The 23,078-nt window shown below is 40.2% G+C and overlaps 1 protein-coding gene across 1 annotated transcript in view; it reads left to right on the top strand.

Moving 5' to 3' along the window:
• Positions 1-804: 804 nt before the first annotated feature.
• The window catches only part of RASGRP3 (RAS guanyl releasing protein 3), a 75,212-nt gene continuing 52,938 nt past the window's right edge, over positions 805-23,078 (top strand). Inside the window, exon 1 of the mRNA XM_032216813.1 lies at positions 805-1,035. The gene's annotated coding sequence lies outside the window, so the exon portion shown is untranslated. The remainder of the gene's footprint in view (positions 1,036-23,078) is intronic.

The following is a 23,078-nucleotide window of genomic DNA, read 5'->3' on the forward strand; positions in this document are numbered from 1 at the left end:
CAAACAAATCTGAGTGATGAATTCATAAGATGTTAGTTGCTTAGACAGATCTTTGCTGTTTAAAAAAACATATTAAGAAATTATGTGAAAATAGGCAAGTCTGTTCTTTAAAATATCTAAGCCCACATTCCAAAAGATATTGAATGCATGCATGGGCTACATACCTAGTTCTCAGTTTCAAAATGAATGATTGCAACTATTTTGGGGGAAGATTTCTTTGGATATGACAATGTACATGGTCACGACTTCCTCTGTTGTTCCTGTAATACGATATCAAAATTCCTACTGGAAGTGGTGACAAGCGCTAAGATTTATTCTCATGTCACGATATCCAAAGACTGCCAACACTGCAAAAAGAAATTAACCAAAGCTTTTGCCACTGCACCAAACTTTAAACTGGAAGTAATATTATCTGATTTGTGACTGTTGAGAAAAACCGGGCTTCCCATATCACTTTCAAAATCTAAGTAAACAACAAAAATAGCAACAGCAGAAAACTTTAAAATGAGTTAGTTTTGTAACCCCTGACATTAATAACATTGCTTGGAAACTTGTGACCGAACAGTTCAATGTGATCACCAATTAATATTGAGTTTATTTTGTGGTGGATCCTGGAAATAGGCATAAGTTGTTTGCTTGTTTCACTTCTCATCACAGCCAACACACATGAAGTCTCTCCTTTGCTTTCCTGTATTTCCTGCTGCCTTCGCTATTATAAGTTATGTTGTGGAAGCTCTATTTATAGTACAAGGAAAGGAAAAAGCACTTCTGGAGGCAGGAAAACCAACCAAGGAAAGAATCAAAGGAAGTGTGGCTGCCATTTTACCAAACAATTTGGAAAGCATTGAGCTTCGAAACTCACAAGCGTTGTCATTGTTGCTAAGAATATGAACTGAGCACAATTCCTTTGTTTGTCCTCCAGAAGTATTCAAAAGGGCAGCCTGAACGAGAAGGATAACGGAATGAAAAAAATCTTAATTTAATCAGTGTACTAAGAGCAGAAAAAAATCTGGAGCAGAAAAAGGGGGTGCGCAGGTAGGTAATGCAGACACAGAGGTAAAGTATGCAGTCTACATTTTTATTTCTAGGTTTCTTAGAGATGCAAATAAGGTTGTCTTTCTTCAGAGTTCTGCTTCCCTAAGCTCACTGCTCCATCTCTGTGTCTATTACTTTTTGGCTGGATTGATGGGAATTGTACTTTGAGGTGTGAAAACTAAATGTGCTGGGGTCATTGAATGTCAAGTGGAAGAAACTGGCACCAATACAGGTGCTGTGTCAGAATTTCTGTAGAGACAAAAGGAGATGGTAATAAATCGAAGAAAGTTGAAGTGTGACAATATCTAACGCACGTGTTCTTGAATAACATGTTTACATTACAGAAAAAGTACACTTGTTGTGTTTAGTTTGTGGCAAATATCGCAGTAATTGTATGAGTGGGATGTGATCTAAATGTCTGCTCTTACAAGGGCTGATCTTGTTGCTAAAAGCAGCTGGAGACCATTTAGCGACGCATCTGCAAGATCTCCTGATGTCTTCTCACTTTGACTGGTCTGGGGAAACTTTGTAATTACACAGATTTTGTTGACTTGCTTTCATGGATTCAGAACTTTCATTGAGACATAGTGGTGGCTGTGAGTGTGGGCTGTGATTCACAGCAGCCTATGCCCCAACAAATGTGTTAGGCTTTTAAATGGTCCAAAACTTTGTTGTTGTTGTTGTTATAGCTTTTTTGGTTTCTACTATTCTCCTACCACAATTTGGTAGAAAAGAAACTATAAATAAACTGATGGTGATGAATACTATCAAGATCGAGTAGCTGTATTTGTTTGAAGAAGCAGGGACGAAACAATGGCAAATATGCTTAGTTTGCACGGGCAGTTTATTCTTTGTGTTGGTAGAAAGTATCAATGGTGTAGTTGCCTCCGAGTTGTCCGAGATCTGAAAAGTACCAGCTGCCCTCTTTATTCTCAACTAGCATCCTAATTTCAGTGGCTAACTTAAAGATCCAGGGTGACTTTTTTCTAACCTCTTGTGTCTTTGGGGGGGGGGGGAGTATAATGGCAGTCACAACTGTACAATGAAAGTCCATCCTTTTTCAGTTTATTAACCTTTGTTGAGCTCCACTCTACCGCAAATGTTCATGCTGCCTTATCCATCCGTATGTTTCTTTCATTGCCCCTCTTCCCGGTCACTGCCAGTCATCTGACTCCCCCCCCACCAGATAATGGGAAGATGACAAAGTCTAGTCTAACACATTTTTTAAAACCGTAAGGCTCCCTTTGGCCAAATCAGGAGAAGAAAGGGACTCCAATACATCTAGGGATGTCTATATAAGTCAACCTTCTTCATGTGCTGTGTGTAATATGAAGGTAAAGTCATGATGGAAGAATTATGCTACCAGAGCATATTTCTACTATAATAAGATTAAATATAAGGCCTTCTGTACATTTTTGGAGGTTTCATTTTGCCTGTAAGAAAAACAAATGTGAAGGTGTCTCTGGAAGTTAAAAGTTGAAGAGGCGTATTATTGTTCAGCAGATACTTTTAAAAGTTAGAGTTATGTACAAAATTACACAGAGTCATATGATAGTTGCATGTATAACGAAATAAAAGTGTGTAAATAGGAAGTAGTATAAATTAATAAAATGAGAATATGGGAATATTTGAAACTTTGCTAGACTGAGTCAAACAGTTATCTAAGTTTGCAAACATGTACATGCAACCGGGGCGGGGGGGGGCATTTTTTGTGTCTGCAAGCGCCTCCATGATAGGCTCCCTATCTGATATGTTTTGATTATGCTATTTTAATTTTTGAAAATAAATGAAAAGCAGGCACATTGCAAAGCAAAGTTCCAAATCATACAGTCTTTCAGTACATTGCAAAAATGCCGCTCTCTTGTGAATACAGATGCAAAATTGATCCAAAAATAGTTAAAAACTAGAACATAAACCCTGAAAGGTGTTTTTTGTTAATTATTATTTTAGTGGTGGAAAGTAGGAACTGGGATTATTAAGAGAGCAGGTAGCAGGAAGTGGCCTCACCATTTTAGTTCTGATGAAGTGAATGGTATTTTGGGGTCTGACTATATTTCCTGCAGTCTTTTTTTGAAAACACTCATAATATTATCATCATATTTTGGGACTCAAGATATTACACTCTAATCCTAGAATGGAAGAGTGCTTGGGGATACCTTCTAGATGTCTTTTGGATGAAATGGATTACAGCTTCCAAAATTTGCAGCCAGTTCTTCTTTTCATAAAGCAAAGATATTACCGGTAGATTGCAGAAAGCTGATTTGTCCATTGCTTTCTGAGGTACAGGTGTGAATAGAGAAAAACAAAAAACAACTTTCTAATGGAAGTCCTTACAGACATACAGTATAGTATTGAGAAAGAACTACACAACCACAATAATGCTGTTTGTTCCAAGAATTTGGTCAGCTTGCATTCCACAAATAGTGCAGCATTCCTCAAAGGCAGATCTTTGAGCTGCAGTGCTAATTGGTTTTGGAAACTTAGAGGGTTTTTAAGGTCATATGAAGGATTATATGGCAGGAGTTTGGTCAGTCGAAGCAGAACAGATTTTCTTTTAAAAAAAAATCTCAGCCTTTGGCTGCCTTCTTCCTGGGATCCCTGCTGATGAGTTTCAGCTGACGGAAGAGAAGAACTGTTGGGTTTGTTCACTCATGATGTGCGTCTTGTCTTGTGTCTGACTCATGACATTAAATGTAAGATTGCACAAGCAGCAGAACAATAACAAAGATTCAGGGTGATCCTCAAACCATATCTAATGTTATTGCCCTTCTTGGCTGAATCATGTGGCTAAAACAGTTCTGTTCGTGGCTTGTTGCTGCCATTTATTGTGTTATCTATGGGCAAAAGAGGCTTGCTTTAGCCCCAACAGTCTGTTGGAAGAAATGTCCTTCTGGGTTCAGCTCCAAGTGGGGAAAAAGACACTGGAGCATTGAGCATGGAGGCTGCTTAGAAAGATGGTTTAATGGTGGACAGGACCGCATGGCTTGAGGTCCTGGGGAAAAAGGTGATCACATGCTTCCAGATGTTGGGTGAAGAAGAAGGGCCGAGGGAGGGCCTTGCAGGGTTTTTTATAATCTGTTCGGCCCCACCTATCTGTTTCCTGTTCCTGTGTAAGAAATGTATTCTGATTGGCCATCAGACTCACATGGGGCCATGCAGGGGTAACTCTCTAGGCTGAGTCCAGGTTTGGTTGAATTCTCAGATGCCATGTGGTCAGTTGGGTAAAGGTCTTATACTAGCATGCCTTGATTCCATCACCCTGGAGTTGATGCGGTGGGGTCTTTGTTACGTGAATAGACTGGCTTGGCATCTTAATGGCCCATTGACAAAAAGGGGGTGAGGCAGGAAGGTGCAGGAAGTTTCTCTTTAAAACGTTTCTCCTTTTTCACATCCAGGGAAACATAATATTCTGCCTTTTCAATATTTCCTAGGATATTTCATTTTTCTGGGAGAGGGTTGGGTTATAACTTCCTACAAGTCCATTCCAATACATGTTTCATGATGCAGCTTTGCCCTTCCAATTGTGGTAGTGACCTGTTTCATCTGTCATTGGAAAACCAGAATTCAGTGATGGGAGTATCTGCATAGACTTCTCTGCGAGAGAAACACTAATGGAGCAATGGGGGATATGGGCATCCAGGAGCAAGGAGAGCAACTGTCATCACATGCACATTGATGTCATCACACCTTTGATATCAATTATGTCATTTGCAAATTTCATAACTTGTGTCTTGTACAGTGATGTCATGAGGCACTTGTCATCATTGTGGTTTGTGCCCATGCCTATGGTGGTGGTCAGCTACTTCAGGGTGGATTGCTCTTAAATCCCTTTAAGTAGGGATTAAAACTGCCTGCTCTCTATGGTCCTTTGGGATTACTTGTTGCTTGATTGAAAAAAATTGAACAGCCTAATTGTGAAAACAAAAGCACATTTTTCATGATTGTTTGCATATACATGATTTTGCAATCTGGTCGTAGTGTCAACTATCTACAACTATGGGAATTGTAGTTCAATGCATCTGGTAAGTACTTGGACCAACAAAAATACATTTTAGAATAACAGGCGATATCTACTACATTCTCCTAGAACTTCTCACTCCAGTTTACAGATCAAGAATTCATACTAGCACGAATGCCCACGTGGCACATGAACTGATGAACTCAGTGCTTCTCCACGAAGAAGTGACTCACTCATCTAGAGTTAAGGTGATGTGGGCCACCTTCTTCCTTCCTGACGATATTTTTGTCCTCAATCCCACACTCTCCATCCTCTCTTTCTCTCCCCCACTCCCCCTTCAGCGAACATATACTTGTCAGTCTCCTTTCTTTTCAAACCTTCCTTCCTCAAGTAATGACTGCTCAGTGTTGGACAGTGGGTCCAATTCACTCTTTCTGATTTTGAAAGGGTTGATTGGGCCAGTGGAGAACAAGCTCACCACCTTTCTCAAAGGTATCCCTCCTTGGGTAGTAAGCAGAGACGTGCAGTCAGGGGAGGCAGGGGAGGCAGAGCCTCACCACTGTCATCATGAAAAGAAAAAAAATGTAAAAGGAAAAAGGCTGAGCTAGTTGCTGCCAGAATCACAGTGGATGACTCTGCTTAGTGCTTAACTGTGTAAAAAAGCCTCTAAAAAAGTGCCCTCTATAGGAGGAGGCGGGGAGGGAGGGAGAGAGGGAGGAAGGAGGGGGAGGGAGAAGAAAAAGAATGAAGGAAAACTTTTTCACAAAGGAGAAAAACAAATGCTGTCGCTTCAAATCGGAACTGAGCATGCCTGGCTGTGGAATTCTGGAAGTTGAAGTCCACAAGTCTAAAAAAATTTGAAACCCCTGTGTCAGTGCCTCACCAGCCATAAACCTCACTGCACATCACTGGTAGGAAGCTATGTCCAGTAGTGAGCATTGTTCTCTTTCTGTTAAGGTCCACCTTCCTCTGACCATGCAAGGTTTATTTTCTCCCTTAGTTTACTCAGAGATCTTTGGTAAAGGTTTTACTTCACTGCTCTTTGTTTCAAATTCTGTGGGTGAACAGCCTCCAACTACAGATCCAATCTATGATTGATTCCCCATCAGCATTTCTTACCTGCTATTACATTTGGGATCCATCTTTGTGTGGCTGAAGTATAAAAGCTTTCTAACTCAGTTAAATATCTACTGTCTCGATCTTTATTGGCAATGCCTCACCCACATAGTGGCCCAAGGAAGGCCTGTTGAATATGCCAGGTGCTGCAGCATCATAGACTTTCAGAGTTCTTTCTTTGCCCTGCACAGCAATAAAGGAGAATATTTATTGTTCATGGTTGAAATGAAGGATCCTTGGCACTCTCTGAACTTGCCTGTTTTCTTGCAGATGTTTCATTATCCAAACTAGGAAACACCATCAGTGCTAGTTCTCACAACCAAACAACAAAGCTCAGAGAGCACCAAGGACCCCTGCTCAGCAATGCTAGTAGATGATACTACGTGATTAATGCTGAGAGGAGATATAGTCTCCTGCTCATGTGCCAAATTCTCTAGGCCAGTTTACATGACTGGCAGGAGGAATACTCTTACTACTGTGCCCCACTGTGGCCTTATCTTCTGAGAGTGGATTTGGAGTCTACTGTAAGGAAAGTAGAAATGGATAGAGAGAGATCTGTGGTATTTTGGGGGGGGGATGTCTTAAAAGACTCTTCCCCAAAGAACTCTAGCCTCTTGGGATATCAATGTTGTATTTATATAGCTATCAGCAACAGTTACAAACATTTCACACATTTTCTTAATAAAGAAAATGAATGGCAAAAAGGATTTCTCAGTTGCATCTGTACATCAGTGTCTTTTTTCCCCATAAAGTTTTTTTTATTTTTCATTTTCATAACATATAATAACATGTATACTATTACATATCCAACATCGTATTGTATTATTAAATGTTTACATCAATTAATCTTACCATCAACTCCCCAAGAGGGGAAAAAAAAACAGTTATTGGCCCTTCTGCTCTACATACACTATATTTGTGCATTCACTTTCTTTTCTCTCTCTCATCCCCCTCCCTACCTCCTTTCTTCTCTCTGTCCTCCTTCCCTTCTCTACTTCCCCTTCCTCTCTCTTACTCCTCTCTCCCCTGTCCACTTCTCTGTCCACTCCCCACTTCCTCTCTCCTACTCCTCTCTCCCCTGTCCCCTCCCCTGTCCACTCCTCATTTCTCTCCTCCTCTTCCCTCTCCTACCTATCCCTCTCTCCTTCCTTACCTCTCTCCTTTTCTCCCCACTCTTCATCTCATTTGCTTGGTGTATTTCAGCTTCTGAGCAAGCTCCATTTTATGTTGATGGTATTTATAGTTCCTTTTCAATATACATATTTAATTTTAAACATATATTCTCCTCCTTTAAAAAAAAAGAAAAATAGAACAAAAAAGTATACATATGTTGAAAGAAATGTCCTTCTGGGTTCAGATGCAAGTGGGGAAGAAGACACTGGAGACATGGAGGCTGCTTGGAAAGATGGTTTATTGTTGGACAGGGCCACATGGCTTGAGCCCTGAACGGAAAAGGTGATCACATGGTTCAATGTAGGTGGAGAAGAAGAGAGAAGAAGAAGAGGAAGGGGCTTGCTAGGCTTTTTATACCCTGTTTAGTCCCACCTCTCTGTTTCCTGTTCCTGTGTAAGAAATGTATTCTGATTGGTTGTCAGACTCCCATGGTGCCATGCAGGGGACTACTCTCTAGGCTGTGATGAGTTCTCAGATGCCTTGTGGTCAGTTTAGTATATTATCATGCCTTTCTGTAGCTGCTGGTGAAGTCTTTATTATGTAAAGTGGGCTAGCCTGGCCATCTCAATGGCCCATTAACTGGGGATGGGCAGGAAGCTACAGGCAACTATTCTGTCTTTTAAAACATGCTTCTTTTCACATCCAGAGGAACATTCTGCCTTTTCAATATTTCCTAGGATATTTCATTTTTTTCTGGGAGAGGGCTGGATGATAACTTCCCACACATATATAGTCATTGTACTTTAAAAAAAACTCAGCCTAATTTTGGTCGAGATGTAGACCTGGTTACAATTCCCAGCTATTCCCATTGTTATCTTTATATAATTATACATCCTTACACGCTCCCAATTTGTGATTCTCCCTTTAAGTCTCAATAGTTTCCGATTATAAGTGTATTTCATGTTCCCGCTGTAATTTTTCCATGTCTTGGATTAGATTACCTTTAGATGTCTATGAATGGCAAACCTCACTGTTCAATATTCATTTCAATTCCCTTAATCTATTGTATAGAATAACAAAAGGTAAACATCTCTCTTTATTTCATCATCTTAAAAGTACTATGTATAGCCATATTTCATAAATTTTAACCCATGCTTAGTTGTCCTTCTGTTGTCATTTCTAGTCAATTTGCCACTCAGTTTAATTATCATGTATAAAAGTGAATGGCAAACCTCTGCTTTACAACCTCCACATGTCAGTTTCATATTTATCCGCATTCCATATATTTTGGGCTTAGTTTAGTTGTCTTTCCATTATTATATTCAACCAGTTAGCAACTTCATTTTATTGTCATGTTTTTCACAACCTCCCCACATCAATATCAATATCATATTTACCCACATTCCATATATTTCAACCTTTACTTAATTATCTTTCCATTATTACATTCAATCAATTAGCAACTCCATTTTATTGTCGTATTTAGAAATAAAACCCTTATCTTAGTTTTATATTCTCCCACATAAAAATTTCAGGTTGTCTGATTTTTTTTCTAGTAAATCTTTTTCCCCACTTCTCTGCGCCTGCCCTCTCCCTTCTCTTTGCTTCGGCACATCCAATCTCCCCAACTTTCCCCAGGTCACCACCAAAAGGATGTTTTTTATTTCTCTTTGTAGGGACCTCCCCCTTCAACTTCCCTTATGCCACTAACAGCCTCAACCTCTTTTGTCTGCCTTTTGTTTCCCTCTGTTTCTAGTCCTTCATTATCTTGCCCCCCCCCCCAGCCCCTCTTCCTCTTTGAATTCTTCTTTAGATATCCGCTTCTCTGGGTTCAGAATTCTATTTAGACTTGATTTTAATGATTTATGCATATTTTTTATAATTTCACGTAGTTCTTCAAATTCCCAGCTTTCCATGATGTCCAGTTCCAAGTTAGAATTAGCTCTATGGTTATTTCAAAGTTCTGGTCCACCTTAAGTTTGTCCACTTCCACTGCTGTAGGAGAGAACAATGGGACCCATCTTGATCTTTTATGCTTCCTTAATATCCAGTTCCAAGATTGCAGTTAGTTATACAAAGTCTTGTTTTGAGGCTCTGATCCACCTTAAGTTTTAGCTACTGTGGGACCGGAAGTGAAGCTGGGGCCATCTTAATCTTTTGCAGTAAAATAAGAAGATGAAGGAGGGAAGAAAAGAAAAGAAAAAAATAGCATTTTCCAGTTCTTATCTCTGTAATAATTCTTCCCCCTGTCACCTTCTGTCTCTGATCAGGCACAGCTGCTTAAAACATATCAATTAGAATAAACTTATAAAGAGCTAGATTCGGGTATGGGTCTCTTTTGCCTCATGCTCTTGGTTAGGTTATCCGTTATCAGAGAAAAAGAGATCAAAATATTTGGTTTCTATTTGATATCCGAGACCAAATTAGAGTTTATATTGAGTAGGTTCAGAAGAAGACGTGCTTTTTTATTGATTATTTTCGCTGGAAGGGATTCAAACAAAGTAAAAATATTGGTTTCTGTTTAAGATCCAAAACCAAATTTAACGTTTATAATTAGGTGGTTTGTAGCTGCTCTGCTTTCTGTTCTTCTGTTCGAAAGTGCAGACAAAGAACTTCAGGGGAGGCTGGTGTTACAACCCTCCACCTTCCTTTCTTCCTTTTCTTTTAGGAAAAAAAAGTCCCAATCTGACCATCAGTATTATTTATGTTCTCAAAATTTCTTTACCTTTTCCAGGTTTAATTTATAGTTATGGGTAAGATAAATTCTCTTACCAGGTCTTTTATCTCTCCCTGTCTCCTCCTGTTCCAAACTTATTTTTACAAAAAGGCCAGTATCTTGTCAGCCATGAAGGTTAACACTCCAACTCTGATTCATAGGCAAATCTCTAACCCACAAGAGATCTGTTGCTTCTCTCAGGGTCTGATGAGACACTGCCCTTCTTCTGATTCCAAAAAATCTTCAGAGGTGGTTTGTCAGACAGGGTTCATGTGAGACTCTTAGGAGCCCACATTTCCCATGTCTGTCCAGCCGGACAACTTCCTGTTGAATCGTACATCAGTGTCTTTCTGATGGTGATAGATTGTATGCTGCACTGGAGCAGGAGCAATGTGAACATAAAAAGCCTTTTCTTCTATGTCTCTAATTATCAATGTGGAATTTTAATTATGGTGTACTTCAGGAACTGTGGGCCCACCTGACTGAGAGAACAATGTAAGCTCTTTTCCTAATCTTAATTGTGCAGGCTAAACACTAAATCTTTTTACCTCTCAAAGCATTTGTATCATCTAGACTGTTTAGGAAAATCCTCAAATTGATGATTAAATGAGTTCCTTACAGGTCACAAGGCGCAGAGATGGCATGAGTAGCATTTCATGTGGGCATTGATGTTGCTGTCCTGGCATCCACTTGTCACCAAAGGCCGTGTTCCTGGAAGCATGACAATAGTTTGAGGAAGGCTGAATTAGATATAACAGAGATGAAGTAAGTCAATAAGTAGAGTAGATATTGTAAATTGAAACAGAGTCCTCAGAAATGTTCCCACTTTGGATATAAATATTTTACTGGTACCTAGCTTTCTTACCAAAACTGGAGGTCACTCTGGAGAAAGAAAATAATGCGATGGCGAACCTTTTCAGCACCAAGTGTTGAAAAGGTTGTGTGGAAATGTCATGCATGCACACACACACACATTCATTGGGGCCATGCTCCAGAAAAGCTGAACTTCCAGGTTCTAGCGTACATGTGTACCCAATGATCAGCTGGCCAGCCCAAATGCATAGGCCGGTTTTCAGCACTGCCGCACGTATGAAGGGATTGTGCTCCAGAAAAGCTGAACTTCCAGGTTCTGGCACGCGTGCGCACCCAACAATCAGCTGCTGGCGCTTGCAACACTGGTTTTCAGCACTGGTGTGCGAGCTAAGGACAGCTGATTGTCGCGTGTATAGGCAGACCAGAAACCCAGAAGACAAACAGGCAAGGCCACACGTGCCAGGTGGCATGGCTTTGTGTGCCAATTTGGACACGCATGCCATAGGTTCGCCATCACGGACCTACACTAATCCTGTTGAGTGAAATTGTGGTGCATATAAACCATACACGCTGAAGGGAATTCTGCCTTCATGAGGTCATTCAAATTATGGAAAGAACAGCTTCAGGAAACGTATTAGTGTTTCGTATTAGCAAACAAACTGTTCTCTTTACAGTGTTAAATCAGCCCCATTCTTCCTGAATTTCTATATTTTCTCCTTTAAAGCCAACTTCTGTGAAGGTTTTGTACAGAGCAGGCCTTTCATTAAATGAAAAGCACGGTGGTTAGTGTGCTGGTCTGAAGGCCCATCCATACAGGCTCTGTTCCCTGCTACAGAAATAGTCTGCCCCTGTACTATCTTCTACAAGTGTACTGCTGCTGAACTGATGTATCTCTGGTTCATTTGCAATAGAGCTCAAATGATAGAAAAAAATAAATGGAAAGCTTACTATGTTGGGCAAGCTGGTTTTCCACTGGTCAGAACTCTACCTCTTCCTGCCTCCTGGACTCTGTGGACTATTTCTTGTTCCCCACCTCCACTGGTATCCCACTCTTGCTATCAGTCTATAGACATGTTTCTCTCCCCCCCCCCCCAGGTACATAGAAATGTAAAACCATGATTAGATAGTCCAGGGCTATACAAATAGTGAAAACAAAAAAGGATAGCTATCTCTGTATTTGCAAGCATGGATGGGATTCGTTTCCTTTCCCAGTATTTACCTCACACTTTCAATCTGATTAAGTGGAGCCCCTCATACAAGCTATACAGTAATAGAAGAACAGTGTGGAAGGAAGAGAGTAGGGAGAACTTGAACATTGGGCACTATCTAATAAAATGAAATTCAATGGTGAAGAGTGTAAAGTTCTACATTTAGACAACAAAAACGAAATGCACAGGTACAGTATAGGTGGTACCTTGCTCAATAGTAGTAACTGTGAGAGGGATCTTGGAGTCCTAGTGGACAACCATTTAAATATGAGCCAGCAGTGTGCAGCAGCTGCCAAAAAAGACAACACAGTTTTAGGCTGCATTAACAGAGGGACAGAATCAAGATCACGTGAAGTGTTAATACCACCATATAAGGCCACACTTGGAATACTGCAGTTAGTTTTGGTTGCCACAATGTAGAAAAGATGTGGAGACTCTAGAAAGAGTGCAGAGAAGAGCAACAAAGATGATTAGGGGACTGGATACTAAAACATATGAAGAACGGTTGCAGGAACTGGGTATGTCTAGCTTAAAAGAAAGAAGGACTAGGGGAGACATGATAGCAGTGTTCTAATATCTCAGGGGTTGCCACAAAGAAGAGGGAGTCATACTATTCTCCAAGTCACCTGAAGGTAGAACAAGAAGCAATGGGTGGAAACTAATCAAGGAGAGAAGCAACTTAGAACTGAGGAGAAGCTGCTGCTGACTATCTTCCCCCCTCCCCACTGCTATTTCTAAGGAAGTTGCTTCCTGAGGCAGCAGCTGGGTATTCAACTCTCTTCTCCTCCTCTGACCAATTGGATCATCTGGAATCAAGGAAATGGGCAGGAGAAGTCCAATCAAATGATGGCATTTTCAGAAGTCCTGACATTGGGACTCAGTTCTTCTCCTGCGTTCCTTATGGGGCAAGGAAAAACCATCCATGTGGCTGTCCCTCTGCCCTCAATCTCTGCCACCTGCAGGAGAGGCTTGACAGAACTGTCTTACCATTGGAGGAATCATCTGAGAAGTTTATCTTGGGTTCCAGAGAGTCTTACTTTAAACACTAGAGAGTTTGGTAAAAAAATGGATATGTGGTTATTTTGCCATTATGGGTATTGAAAGAACCTTAAAAGTAACAAGGGAAGAATATGTTTGGAGGCAAGAAATTCCCTTCATAGCAACTGCTCAGAGGTATGAGTTGTTTTGCAAACTGTTTAAGCAAATGCACACAAGTTACAGATGTGCAATTCTCAATATTCCAACATTCCCAGAAAAACTGCTGAATTCTTAGTTTACTGTTAGAAGTTTCTGGATCTGATTGTAATCCAGTCCTATTCTAAGCAAGGTTCATGTGCCCTCTACTTTGTATTTTAATAGTGGGGTTTTTTTACATCTACAACTGCATATAAACAAGATAAAATAAAATAATTCATACACTACAATAGATGTAGTGAATGGGGGATTACTAGAAATGTTTTGGAGAACAGATTAAGGAGTTTTTGTTACTCCAAGATTTATTTGGGGGTCAGGATGTTTACAAGGTGACAATTATTGTATTTTCTCTTTGTCAACTACAGCTAAACTTTTATTGGCTTCCTATATGGTGCTGCCTACTAGAAACAGGAGAATTAAGATGATTGCCCTACAGAATTTATAGTAAAAATGATTAGTATCACATTTTTCATGAGTAATTGAGGTTGGGAAACAATATGATGTGGAGATGAGCTAAGAAACCCAGGTTCGAATCTGGGGAATCTCACTGAGTCACCTTGAGTGAATCTCTGTCTCTCAACTCAGTCTTCCTTGCAGGCAGCGTCATCTGCAGAGAAAACCTTCAGGGAAAATAGTGAAAGCAGGATTTGCCATTGTGATGCACGCAGTGCCCCCATGTTGTGACATTGCATGCATGTATGAAAGTTTGTGTTGCTATGTTTTAACACTTTTGTTATGGTTTTGATAAAAGTGCTAATCCTGTGGTGTAGAGGTGAGCTTGAAAGAAATATGCAGGAACCGTTAGATCAGCAAAAGCGACAAAAATATTTTTGAAGGCCAGAACAATGAGGGAACATTTGGAAGCAGTTCAGAGCAGATGCCTCCAGGAGGAGGGATGGTGGGAGAGGTAGGGGGTGGAGGAGAAGGAGAAGGAGGAGGAGGAGGAGGAGGAGGAGGAGGAGGAGGAGGAGGAGGAGGAGGAGGAGGAGGAGGAGGCGGCTTATAAGATTCTGTTATTCCAGCCAATCTCAGTTACAGCCTTCTTGTGAAATTGAATTTCTTTCTGATCTACCTAGTGGGGCTGACATCAGCACAGCTCTTCTTGAGGGGTCTTTGGAGAAAAAGTATTATTTCATGCTATCTTGAACTCCTAACCATCTAACAAGATTATCAAATATTTTATTGTTTCTCTACACTTAGTTCCAAGGCTTTACACCTGCACACCCATCACTGATAATATGAAGTGTTTCACATCTTCACATTCATGCCTTTGTTTTTTGTGGAGTCCATACGTTATCTCTGCTTACAGTGTGAGCCCTGCAAGGCATTTTTCTACTGCCATATCTAGAGAAAGCTTTTCTTTCCACCATGTCCTCCAGATGCCTTTAAGCAAAACCACTTCACATGAGAGCTGCTTGTTTATTTATAGCCGGCTTTTAATCACACTTGGATATTTTTAAAATGTCTTGCCTGGTAATATCGGAATTGCTTTCATTCATACATTTGCTTAAATCTCATTGTTTGTCCAGCAATAGCAGAACTAGAAAGGTACTATATAGCAGTAAATCCAGCAGCCACTTTCTTTTGGAAGCCCACTTAGGAGAAAATCCTAAAGATAAACAATAAAAGCCTACGAGATATGATTAGAGCACAAGCATGTTCTTTGAAAAAATCATGCCACACTCTTCCCCAACTCACTGCCCTTAAGCTGTGTAGGGTTGTAAATGCCATCAACCTTAGCAGCAGTACTACTGACATACTAGCTGGCAACATGGACATTATAGTCCAACCTTGGAAGGGTGTCAGGTTGGATGAGACTACTCAACAGAGACTCAACACCATTCAAATCAGGCTGGTCTTGAGCTTTTGCACAGTCTCATTGCACTGAGGCATATGTATGGATTCAATCAGGGGCAAAGTGCATTACAGAAGGACCATTTAGCCTTGTCAGAGGTAAAGAATTCATAGAAGATAAATTGAGAGTAATGGAATAAATGAAGGATTCAACTACAGGAATGTTTTTGGCCCCACTGTCTTGTGCAACATCCCTCCCCAGCCTCACCTGAACAGAGAGGAATGAAATGGGAGAGGGACTACTGGGGAGAAGGGAATGATTATAAATTAAGCCTGGGCATCATCATCATCGTCAATTAAGTGTAAGTTTCTCAATTAAATTTAAATGTATTAAACTTAAAATAGTTTAATAAATACATGAAGTGGCCTCTCTCACACCACTTCATGTTGCCCTGGAGAAACATTTCAAAGGTACCTCAACATGCTGCTTCAGTAGAAAGAAGGGAGTCTAAAGAAGGTTTATTTTGTCAACGTCCTTAAGTTTCTGTTTTTGAATCCAGGCAAAGCATTTTAGACTGCATTTCCCACTTCCCTTTTTTACTTGTAAGCCGCCCTGAGTCTCTAGAGAGTGGGCGGCATACAAACTAATTAAATATAAATATATAAATATTTTAAGTGAAATCCAGGGACAGATATGGGAAAAAAAACTTACTCAGAAATCTCCTAAGGCATTCTAGTATAAAAGACCGCAACTAAAAGTGTTAAAAGGTTAGTGAAGCTGCTTCACACACTTTCAAAAGGACGTCAATTCAGATTATCTAGGGAAATAGAGGGTGGGGTGGAGGATTATTTTGGGAAAGGTAAGATTAAGCAAAGATCAAGCAACAAATTAGAGCCTACCAAGGTTAAACATCAAGGAAACAGAATGCCCACCAAATATTTGTTTGCATTTCTTTTTTCTTTGGCTGCAGCCAGACAGCATTGGAATGCTACTTTCCAATCTGTGAGGTGATGGGAAAGTATGTTGGCATAAATTATGCTGTCCTCATTATCTGATCCTTATTCTGCCTCAGTGATATGTTTTACTGTTTTCATGAAAAACAAGTTAAGCAAATTGATTGATAACCATGACCTGGATGACTGAGAATCTACATAGACAATAACTAGTTTAGCTGCCTATTATTTTGCCTAACCAAGAGGCTGTACAATGAGGAGTGGATTTCAATGCTCTGCTGAAAGAATGCTAGAGTCCAAAAATAGTTCAGTTCACAAGTCACACATAGGGAGGAGATGACTGATCATGAGTGAGCTCCACCTTTGACTGATCCTACCACAAGACTGGCATTGCTGCTAGTAAGTGGCAACTACCAGCAATGGGCCATGAGCACTCAGGGGTAGCCTGTGGACAAAGCAATAGAAATATGAAAAGTCTAGCCATGCTAGACACAATGTTGGAAGAAGCAGCAGAAAACTTGCAGTTTGCTCATTGATGACACAATCAGTAACACCAGCAGTACTTGAGAGTAGTCGTCTAGCTTTTCAACTCATATTTGCTCTGAGCTCTGGTGGTGCAGTGGTTAAGATGGAGTATTGCAGGCAAACTCTGCCCACAGCCTGGAGTTCAATCCTGACAAAGCTCGAAGTTGACTCAGCCTTCTATCCTTCCAAGATCTGTAAAACGAGGGCTCAGATTGTTGGGGGCAATATGCTGACATTGTAAATTGCCAGAAAGTGCTGTAAAGCACTTTGAAGCAGTATATAAATCTCAGTGTTATTGCCAAATTTAGTAATAAGAATGCTAAAATATCCAGCAGTCTTCAAAAGACCACCATTAAACCTGTGCATATAAGAAGCCCATGTAAGATTTGACCTGGCATTATGTCATCACATGCTTCTGAAAAAGCCAAGCACTTGGTGTCTTCAACAGGTGAAGTCAAAATGGCTGGAGGGGGGCAGGTGATAGCTAATAATTTGAGAGCGAGGGAGGAAACCCATTGAAATAGGCAGTAAAATAAAATAACTAAAATAGGCATTAAAAACTGGGCAGATACCTCTATAATACATTCACTCTTTTTCATATTATCTAGTCTACACACACACACACACACACACAAACACACACACACACGTATTTAAAGTTAGCCAAGAAGGGAGAATTACATGAAAAGGGAAAGGATTTCATTTTCCCTTTCTATGATAAATCTGCATTATAATTCTTTGAGGGGTTATATTCTAGCCTTCAATTCCTCATCACTGTCAGATTAAATTTCACAATGTTGCACATATTGCCTTTCTTTCCCTTAGAACATTAGTAAGTTATATAATTCAACTACTCCCCATTTGTCCTTTAATGTGGACAGCAGAAAGAGTTTGGGGTTTGTTTGTTTTTTCCAACCACATCTGAACCCAAACAGACCAGCCTCAGGTCTTGATTTATTACTATCTTCCTGAATCTAACCCTAAGGTAAAGGTAAAGGTTCTCCATGCACATATGTGCTAGTCGTTCCCAACTCTTGGGGGCGGTGCTCATCTCCGTTTCAAAGCCGAAGAACCTGGGCTGTCCAAAAACATCTCCATGGTCATGTGGTCAGCATGACTAAATGCCGAAGGTGCACAGAATGCTGTTACCTTCCCACCAAAGGTGGGTCCTATTTTTTCTACTTGCATGTTTATGTGTTTTCGAGCTGCTAGGTTGGCAGAAGCTGGAACAATTAATGGGAGCTCACTCCGTTATGCAGCGCTAGGGATTCGAACCACCAAACTGCCAACCTTTCTGATTGACAAGCTCAGCATCTTAGCCACTAAGCCACCATGTCCCTTTTTTAATCTAACCCTAGACAAAGTTAACACAATATACAATATACAAATGTGATTAAATGGTACATTACATTCATGCATGTATACATACATGCATTCATTCATTCACACATATATACATACTAAAATTCTACTTCTACTCAACTTGGCAAACAGAACTTAATAAGAAAAAGGAGCAAACGTTACTATTCTCCTTTTCTCAAGCACGGCTGACTATGTGTGAGCCCAAGACCAATTTTGGCCAACTCTCAAGTAAACATGGCATAATGTGGTATTCAACCACATCTGAACTCAAGAAATGTGACTAAGTTTTGCTATAGTGGATTTACAATAGGCTAGCCTCCGGCTATGGTTTATTATTATCTTCCTGAATCTAACCATAGAGAAAGTAAACTCTGTGTCTTTACTAAGCTACTAGTGAATATGAGATGGGCAGCTATACAAATTAGCACAAGGTGCATATAATAAAGTTAGTAGGTAAAAGCAGGGTCAATTTGAAATTCAGATCACCAAGATCCACTCTCAATGGCAAGTCTGTGTAGCAAGATGTCATCAAGGTGCTAACAGAGATGAAAGATCCTGAGTTGTCATAGCAAATGGAGGGATCAAAGGAAGCACAATCTCAGCTTCTTACGAAAGTTGTTCTAGCATGTGAATATTCTTCCCCCCTCCCCTTCCTCCCACCTTTTCTCTCCCTTTCTCCCTGTCTCTCTTTCTATTTCCTACGCTCTCACCTTCTTTCTCTCTCCCTCTCTCCTCTCTTTTTCTCTCCCTTTCTCCCTCTCTCTCCCCCTCCCTCCCCACTCCCCACCTCTCTCCACCTACCACAGCCAAGGCCACAGTAGCTGATTGTTCTGATTATTCTTACTCCAGAGCAATAAAAATACAAATCCTGCTATTTGGTGTTTGGGGAGGGGGAGAACCGCACAATAAACAACTCATCCCAAGGTGTAGCTGTGAGCAATTTAGTATTCCTCTGGCTTTGCGTTCAGTGTCATTGATATTCAGACAGATTTAAAGACTTTGCTTATCCACGAAGCCTGATTCCAGTTTTACTATTTTCAAGATCACCCCAACTTTTATAAGAAGCCTTTTCAACTCTGCTGTGCTCTGCTTCTCCTCTTTGGACAAAGATACTGTATATCCTTACAAGGAATGTTTATCTCTAATGTTTATCAGCTGACCTCTTGCCCAAGCAAATATCTTCAAAGAGGCAGCAACTACAGGAGACAATACTAACATCAGAGGTGATAAGAGCACAGATAAGTGAGATTCCAGTTAGGATGCTCTGTGCTCTTTGGGGATAATTTGTGCACTCAGAAGTGTGAATGACACTACAGTGAAAATGTGCCAGAACAACAATTTACAAAAACAAAATAGTTTGTTGAATAACCCATAGTGGGGTCTGGTACAGACACAATGTGGGGGGGGGGGCAATGCTAAACTATTCTGGGGTGATTGTTAAACCATATAGTAGATTGGTGTCTGATGTTGAGGTAAGCCATGTAATAATATGGAATTAAATTTAAATATTAAATTGAAAAGAAATATGCCCCCTTTAATGTTGTTGTTAGTTGCGAAGTTGTGTCCGGCCCATCGCGACCCGATGGACAACATTCCTCCAAGCCTTCCTATCATCTACCATCTTCTGGAATCCATTTAAACTCACACCTACTGCTTCAGTGACTCCATCCAGCCACTTCATTCTCTGTCATTTCCTTCTTTTGCCCTCAATTGTTCCAAGCATTAGGCTCTTCTCCAGTGAGTCCTTCTTTCTCATTAGGTGACCCAAGTATTTGAGTTTCATCGTCAGGATCTGCCCTTCTAAAGATCAGCCAGGGTTCATCTCCTCTAGGACTGACCAGTTTGATCATCTTGCAGTCCAAGGGATTCACAGAAGTCTTCTCCAGCACCATAGTTCAAAGGCCTCTTTACTGTATATTGTTACTAACCCCCTCCCCCCGCCCCAAGAACAGATGGAAGAATGAATACAGTTAAGGTCAAACTGAAAGAAACACTGAGAGGGATTCTTGATATTTGAATGAGAAATTAAAGGGTAGGAATGTCCTTCCCAAAAGAAGAATGATCAGAATACATTGTAGGGCTCTTCAACCTTGACCCAGGCTTGGCATTACTTTCTGCCTGAGTGCTTTCAAAACAGCCAGTGTATATGGAAGCGTCTATAAATTGTTTCTGTTTCTGTACAGCAGAGGAACTAAGAGATAATGCTGCAGTTTACCAAGTTGGTTGTTGCCACGTAGGCTGAATTTTTCCAGCTTGTCATCCATAATAGTAGTTAAAAGAATTATTATTGCCAATGTTGGCAACCTTCTGATATGTTGGATTATAATATCCATCACCTCAGCCAACATAATTATTGTCTGAATGTGTTGACTAATAAGTGACATCATCCCAGTGAGCCCTGATATCATTTAGGATGATGAGAGCTGTAATCCAACATTTCTGGATTTGGAAGGCAACGGTTGGGGAAGTTGAGGTAGCAATAGCAATAGCAATAGCAGTTAGACTTATATACTGCTTCAAAGGGCTTTCAGCCCTCTCTAAGCGGTTTACAGAGTCAGCATATTGCCCCCAACAACAATCCGGGTTCTCATTTTACCCACCTCGGAAGGATGGAAGGCTGAGTCAACCCTGAGCCGGTGAGATTTGAACAGCCGAACTGCAGAACTGCAGTCAGCTGAAGTAGCCTGCAGTGCTGCATTTAACCATTGCGCCACCTCGGTGAACACATTGGTTTTGAAAAAATGAAACTCAGGACCAAATTGTTATTTTACTCACAAATGTCTGTATCACTTGTGCTTTAACATATTTCAAAAGGTGTTATTGTTGAAGATAACATGAGGTAAGTTTATTTTGCTGTGCTGAAATCTTAGGTAGAAGATGGGTGTGATACAAATATGATAAAACAAATTCTTTGGCCTTTTTTCCCTCTTTCCCCCTCATATTTCTTGCAAATACTTTTTAAGCCGGCTATCAATGAGTCTTTTTATGTTTTCTTCAGTAACTGTTAGCAGGATATATAACTAAAGCTGCCTTTGTTATTTACTTAAGAGCTTGCAGTGGACAGTCCCTCAGCTAGTGGAAGAATTAACTGAAAAATAAATAGGTCAGCTGTATTTGAGATTATGAAATATTTGAGATAAATTTAACTCAGCTCAGCACTAAACTTACTGTGTTTCTTCCAAAAGCTTCTTCATCTCCATTATACTCCTGCTATGTAACAGCAGGTCCAGAAGGCTTTGAGATTTCATTGGTTCCTTGTATTAATTCATGAAGATATGATGCTTTTCCCCAAATATCAGCCTTCCCTGACTGAAGACTTTCCAGATTGGCTTTGTATCATCTCTAGCTAGCAGATCCACTCACTTAGGACTGATCGAAGTTGTAATAGGCTCTATGACTTCTGTCCATAAAGTCCATAGCCAAAATAGTTCCAGGACCTCACCATTCAGTTCATAAAATGTTCAATTTTGTAATGATTCCTTACTCCTTTTGTATCACAAAAAAAGCATTTTTCCACCCACCCTATGTCTATGCTTTATTTCTCAAAAGAACTCCGAATACTCAGCTATTGTGAAGGATTTCTCCCTCTACCTGACATTTCCATTTTCATGAAAATGGATCTTTTGGATCTCGATTTCTTTCATTATTCTTTGGCCTTTCTCTGTTGTCATTTTGCATCAAGGCAGTCATGTCTAAAACAGGGAAACAAAAGTGATACGGGCATATATCATAGGTACATCTATTCACTTATGTGTATAAATCTAAGCTGCATAATCTAGGCTGCAAACATTGGGATGACCACCAGGAAATGGCAACTATTTGCTACTATCTTTGTGGCCCAGATCTGGTATCCTTGTACTTGGGAGTAATGTCTATAAATAGAAAAGCAATACACCTTACCAAAGCAGTGAAAACTGTGACCAGAGGATCAGAGAAATGCTTGATTTGTGCCTGACTTACCTCTGCTGTTCTTCCTACTGGTGGAACTTAATGTGTAAAGGGTTACTTAGCCTTTCAAAGTCTTACACATAGAAGGCAATCCTCTATAAAGGTAATCCTAACTTTTTCTGCCTTCATCCCACATTGTTGCTTTGCCTCTCCAATTCTTCTCAGCTTGGGAAAATGATGGATGGGACACTTTTTTTCACCAATCCACCTGAGAGTTCTTAGCATCTTCAGTGAGACTGAGGCTAACAATGGACATGAGCAGAATTTGTGTTTCTGTAAGTGTTACAGATGTTCATTTTGCCTAAAAAATGCAAAAATACTCTGCATCCTGGATCCTCTGGAGAAAAAATAAGAATTTCAGGGTAAATCTGATTCTTATGGCATCTAGCATTTTCAAAAATTCAGCTTAATTGCAGAATTTATAATTGTAGAAATGAAACCTAATTTTCTACTTCAATATTGTTTTCCCCTTCCTTCCTTCCTTCCTTCCTTCCTTCCTTCCTTCCTTCTTTTCTTCTTGATTTTTTATCTTCAGGCCTGAAGGAAAACTCTAAAGTCTGTATTTTGTGGCATGCATGTTGATCTTGATAAAGGCATTGTCCAACTGATGATTTTCAGGTGTTTTCTATCAGCACCTATGTGTCATTTGCATTTTTTGAAGAAGAATAAAATAAAATGTCCTAAGAAGTCATCATGGTAAATGTTCAGCCAGAGGGGAGAGATGGGTGGGTGCAATTTATCAAGCACATATATTTTTCACGAAGAAATTTGTTCATTAAACAAAGCCACAATTACTTCTGAAGAAGACTACTACTAGTAGAGAAATAAATTCCATTATTTTTGTTATTAGCCTGAAGACAAGCTTTCTGAAGTATCCTGAAATTTTCTAGATTTAGAAGTATAAACTCAAAGTACCAAATACTACTGATTTGGGCAAGAACAGATTAAGAGATTGTGGGGACTCTGCCAATAAAAAAGTATTGTTAAATTATGTGATAGCAATAGCACTTAGAACTACATACCACTTTACAGTGCTTTACAGCCCTCTCTAAGCAGTTTACAGAGTCAGCATATTGCCCCCAACAATCTGGGTCCTCATTTTACCAACCTCGGAAGGATGGAAGGCTGAGTCAACCTTGAGCCTGGTGAGATTTGAACTGACAAATTGCAAGCAGGCAGTAGAAGTAGCCTGCACTCTAACCACTGTGCCACTGCAGCTCCTGGTGGCATTGTTATATCGAAGATCAATTTCATATAGTAGTCTAGAAAGTGAGAAACTGAGTTCTGGTCCTATGTTAGGAACAAAGATAGCTGGGTTTTTATGGGACAATCACTCTCTCTC

Source organism: Thamnophis elegans, chromosome 4 (genome assembly GCF_009769535.1).
Source record: "Thamnophis elegans isolate rThaEle1 chromosome 4, rThaEle1.pri, whole genome shotgun sequence".
NCBI lineage: Eukaryota > Metazoa > Chordata > Lepidosauria > Squamata > Colubridae > Thamnophis > Thamnophis elegans.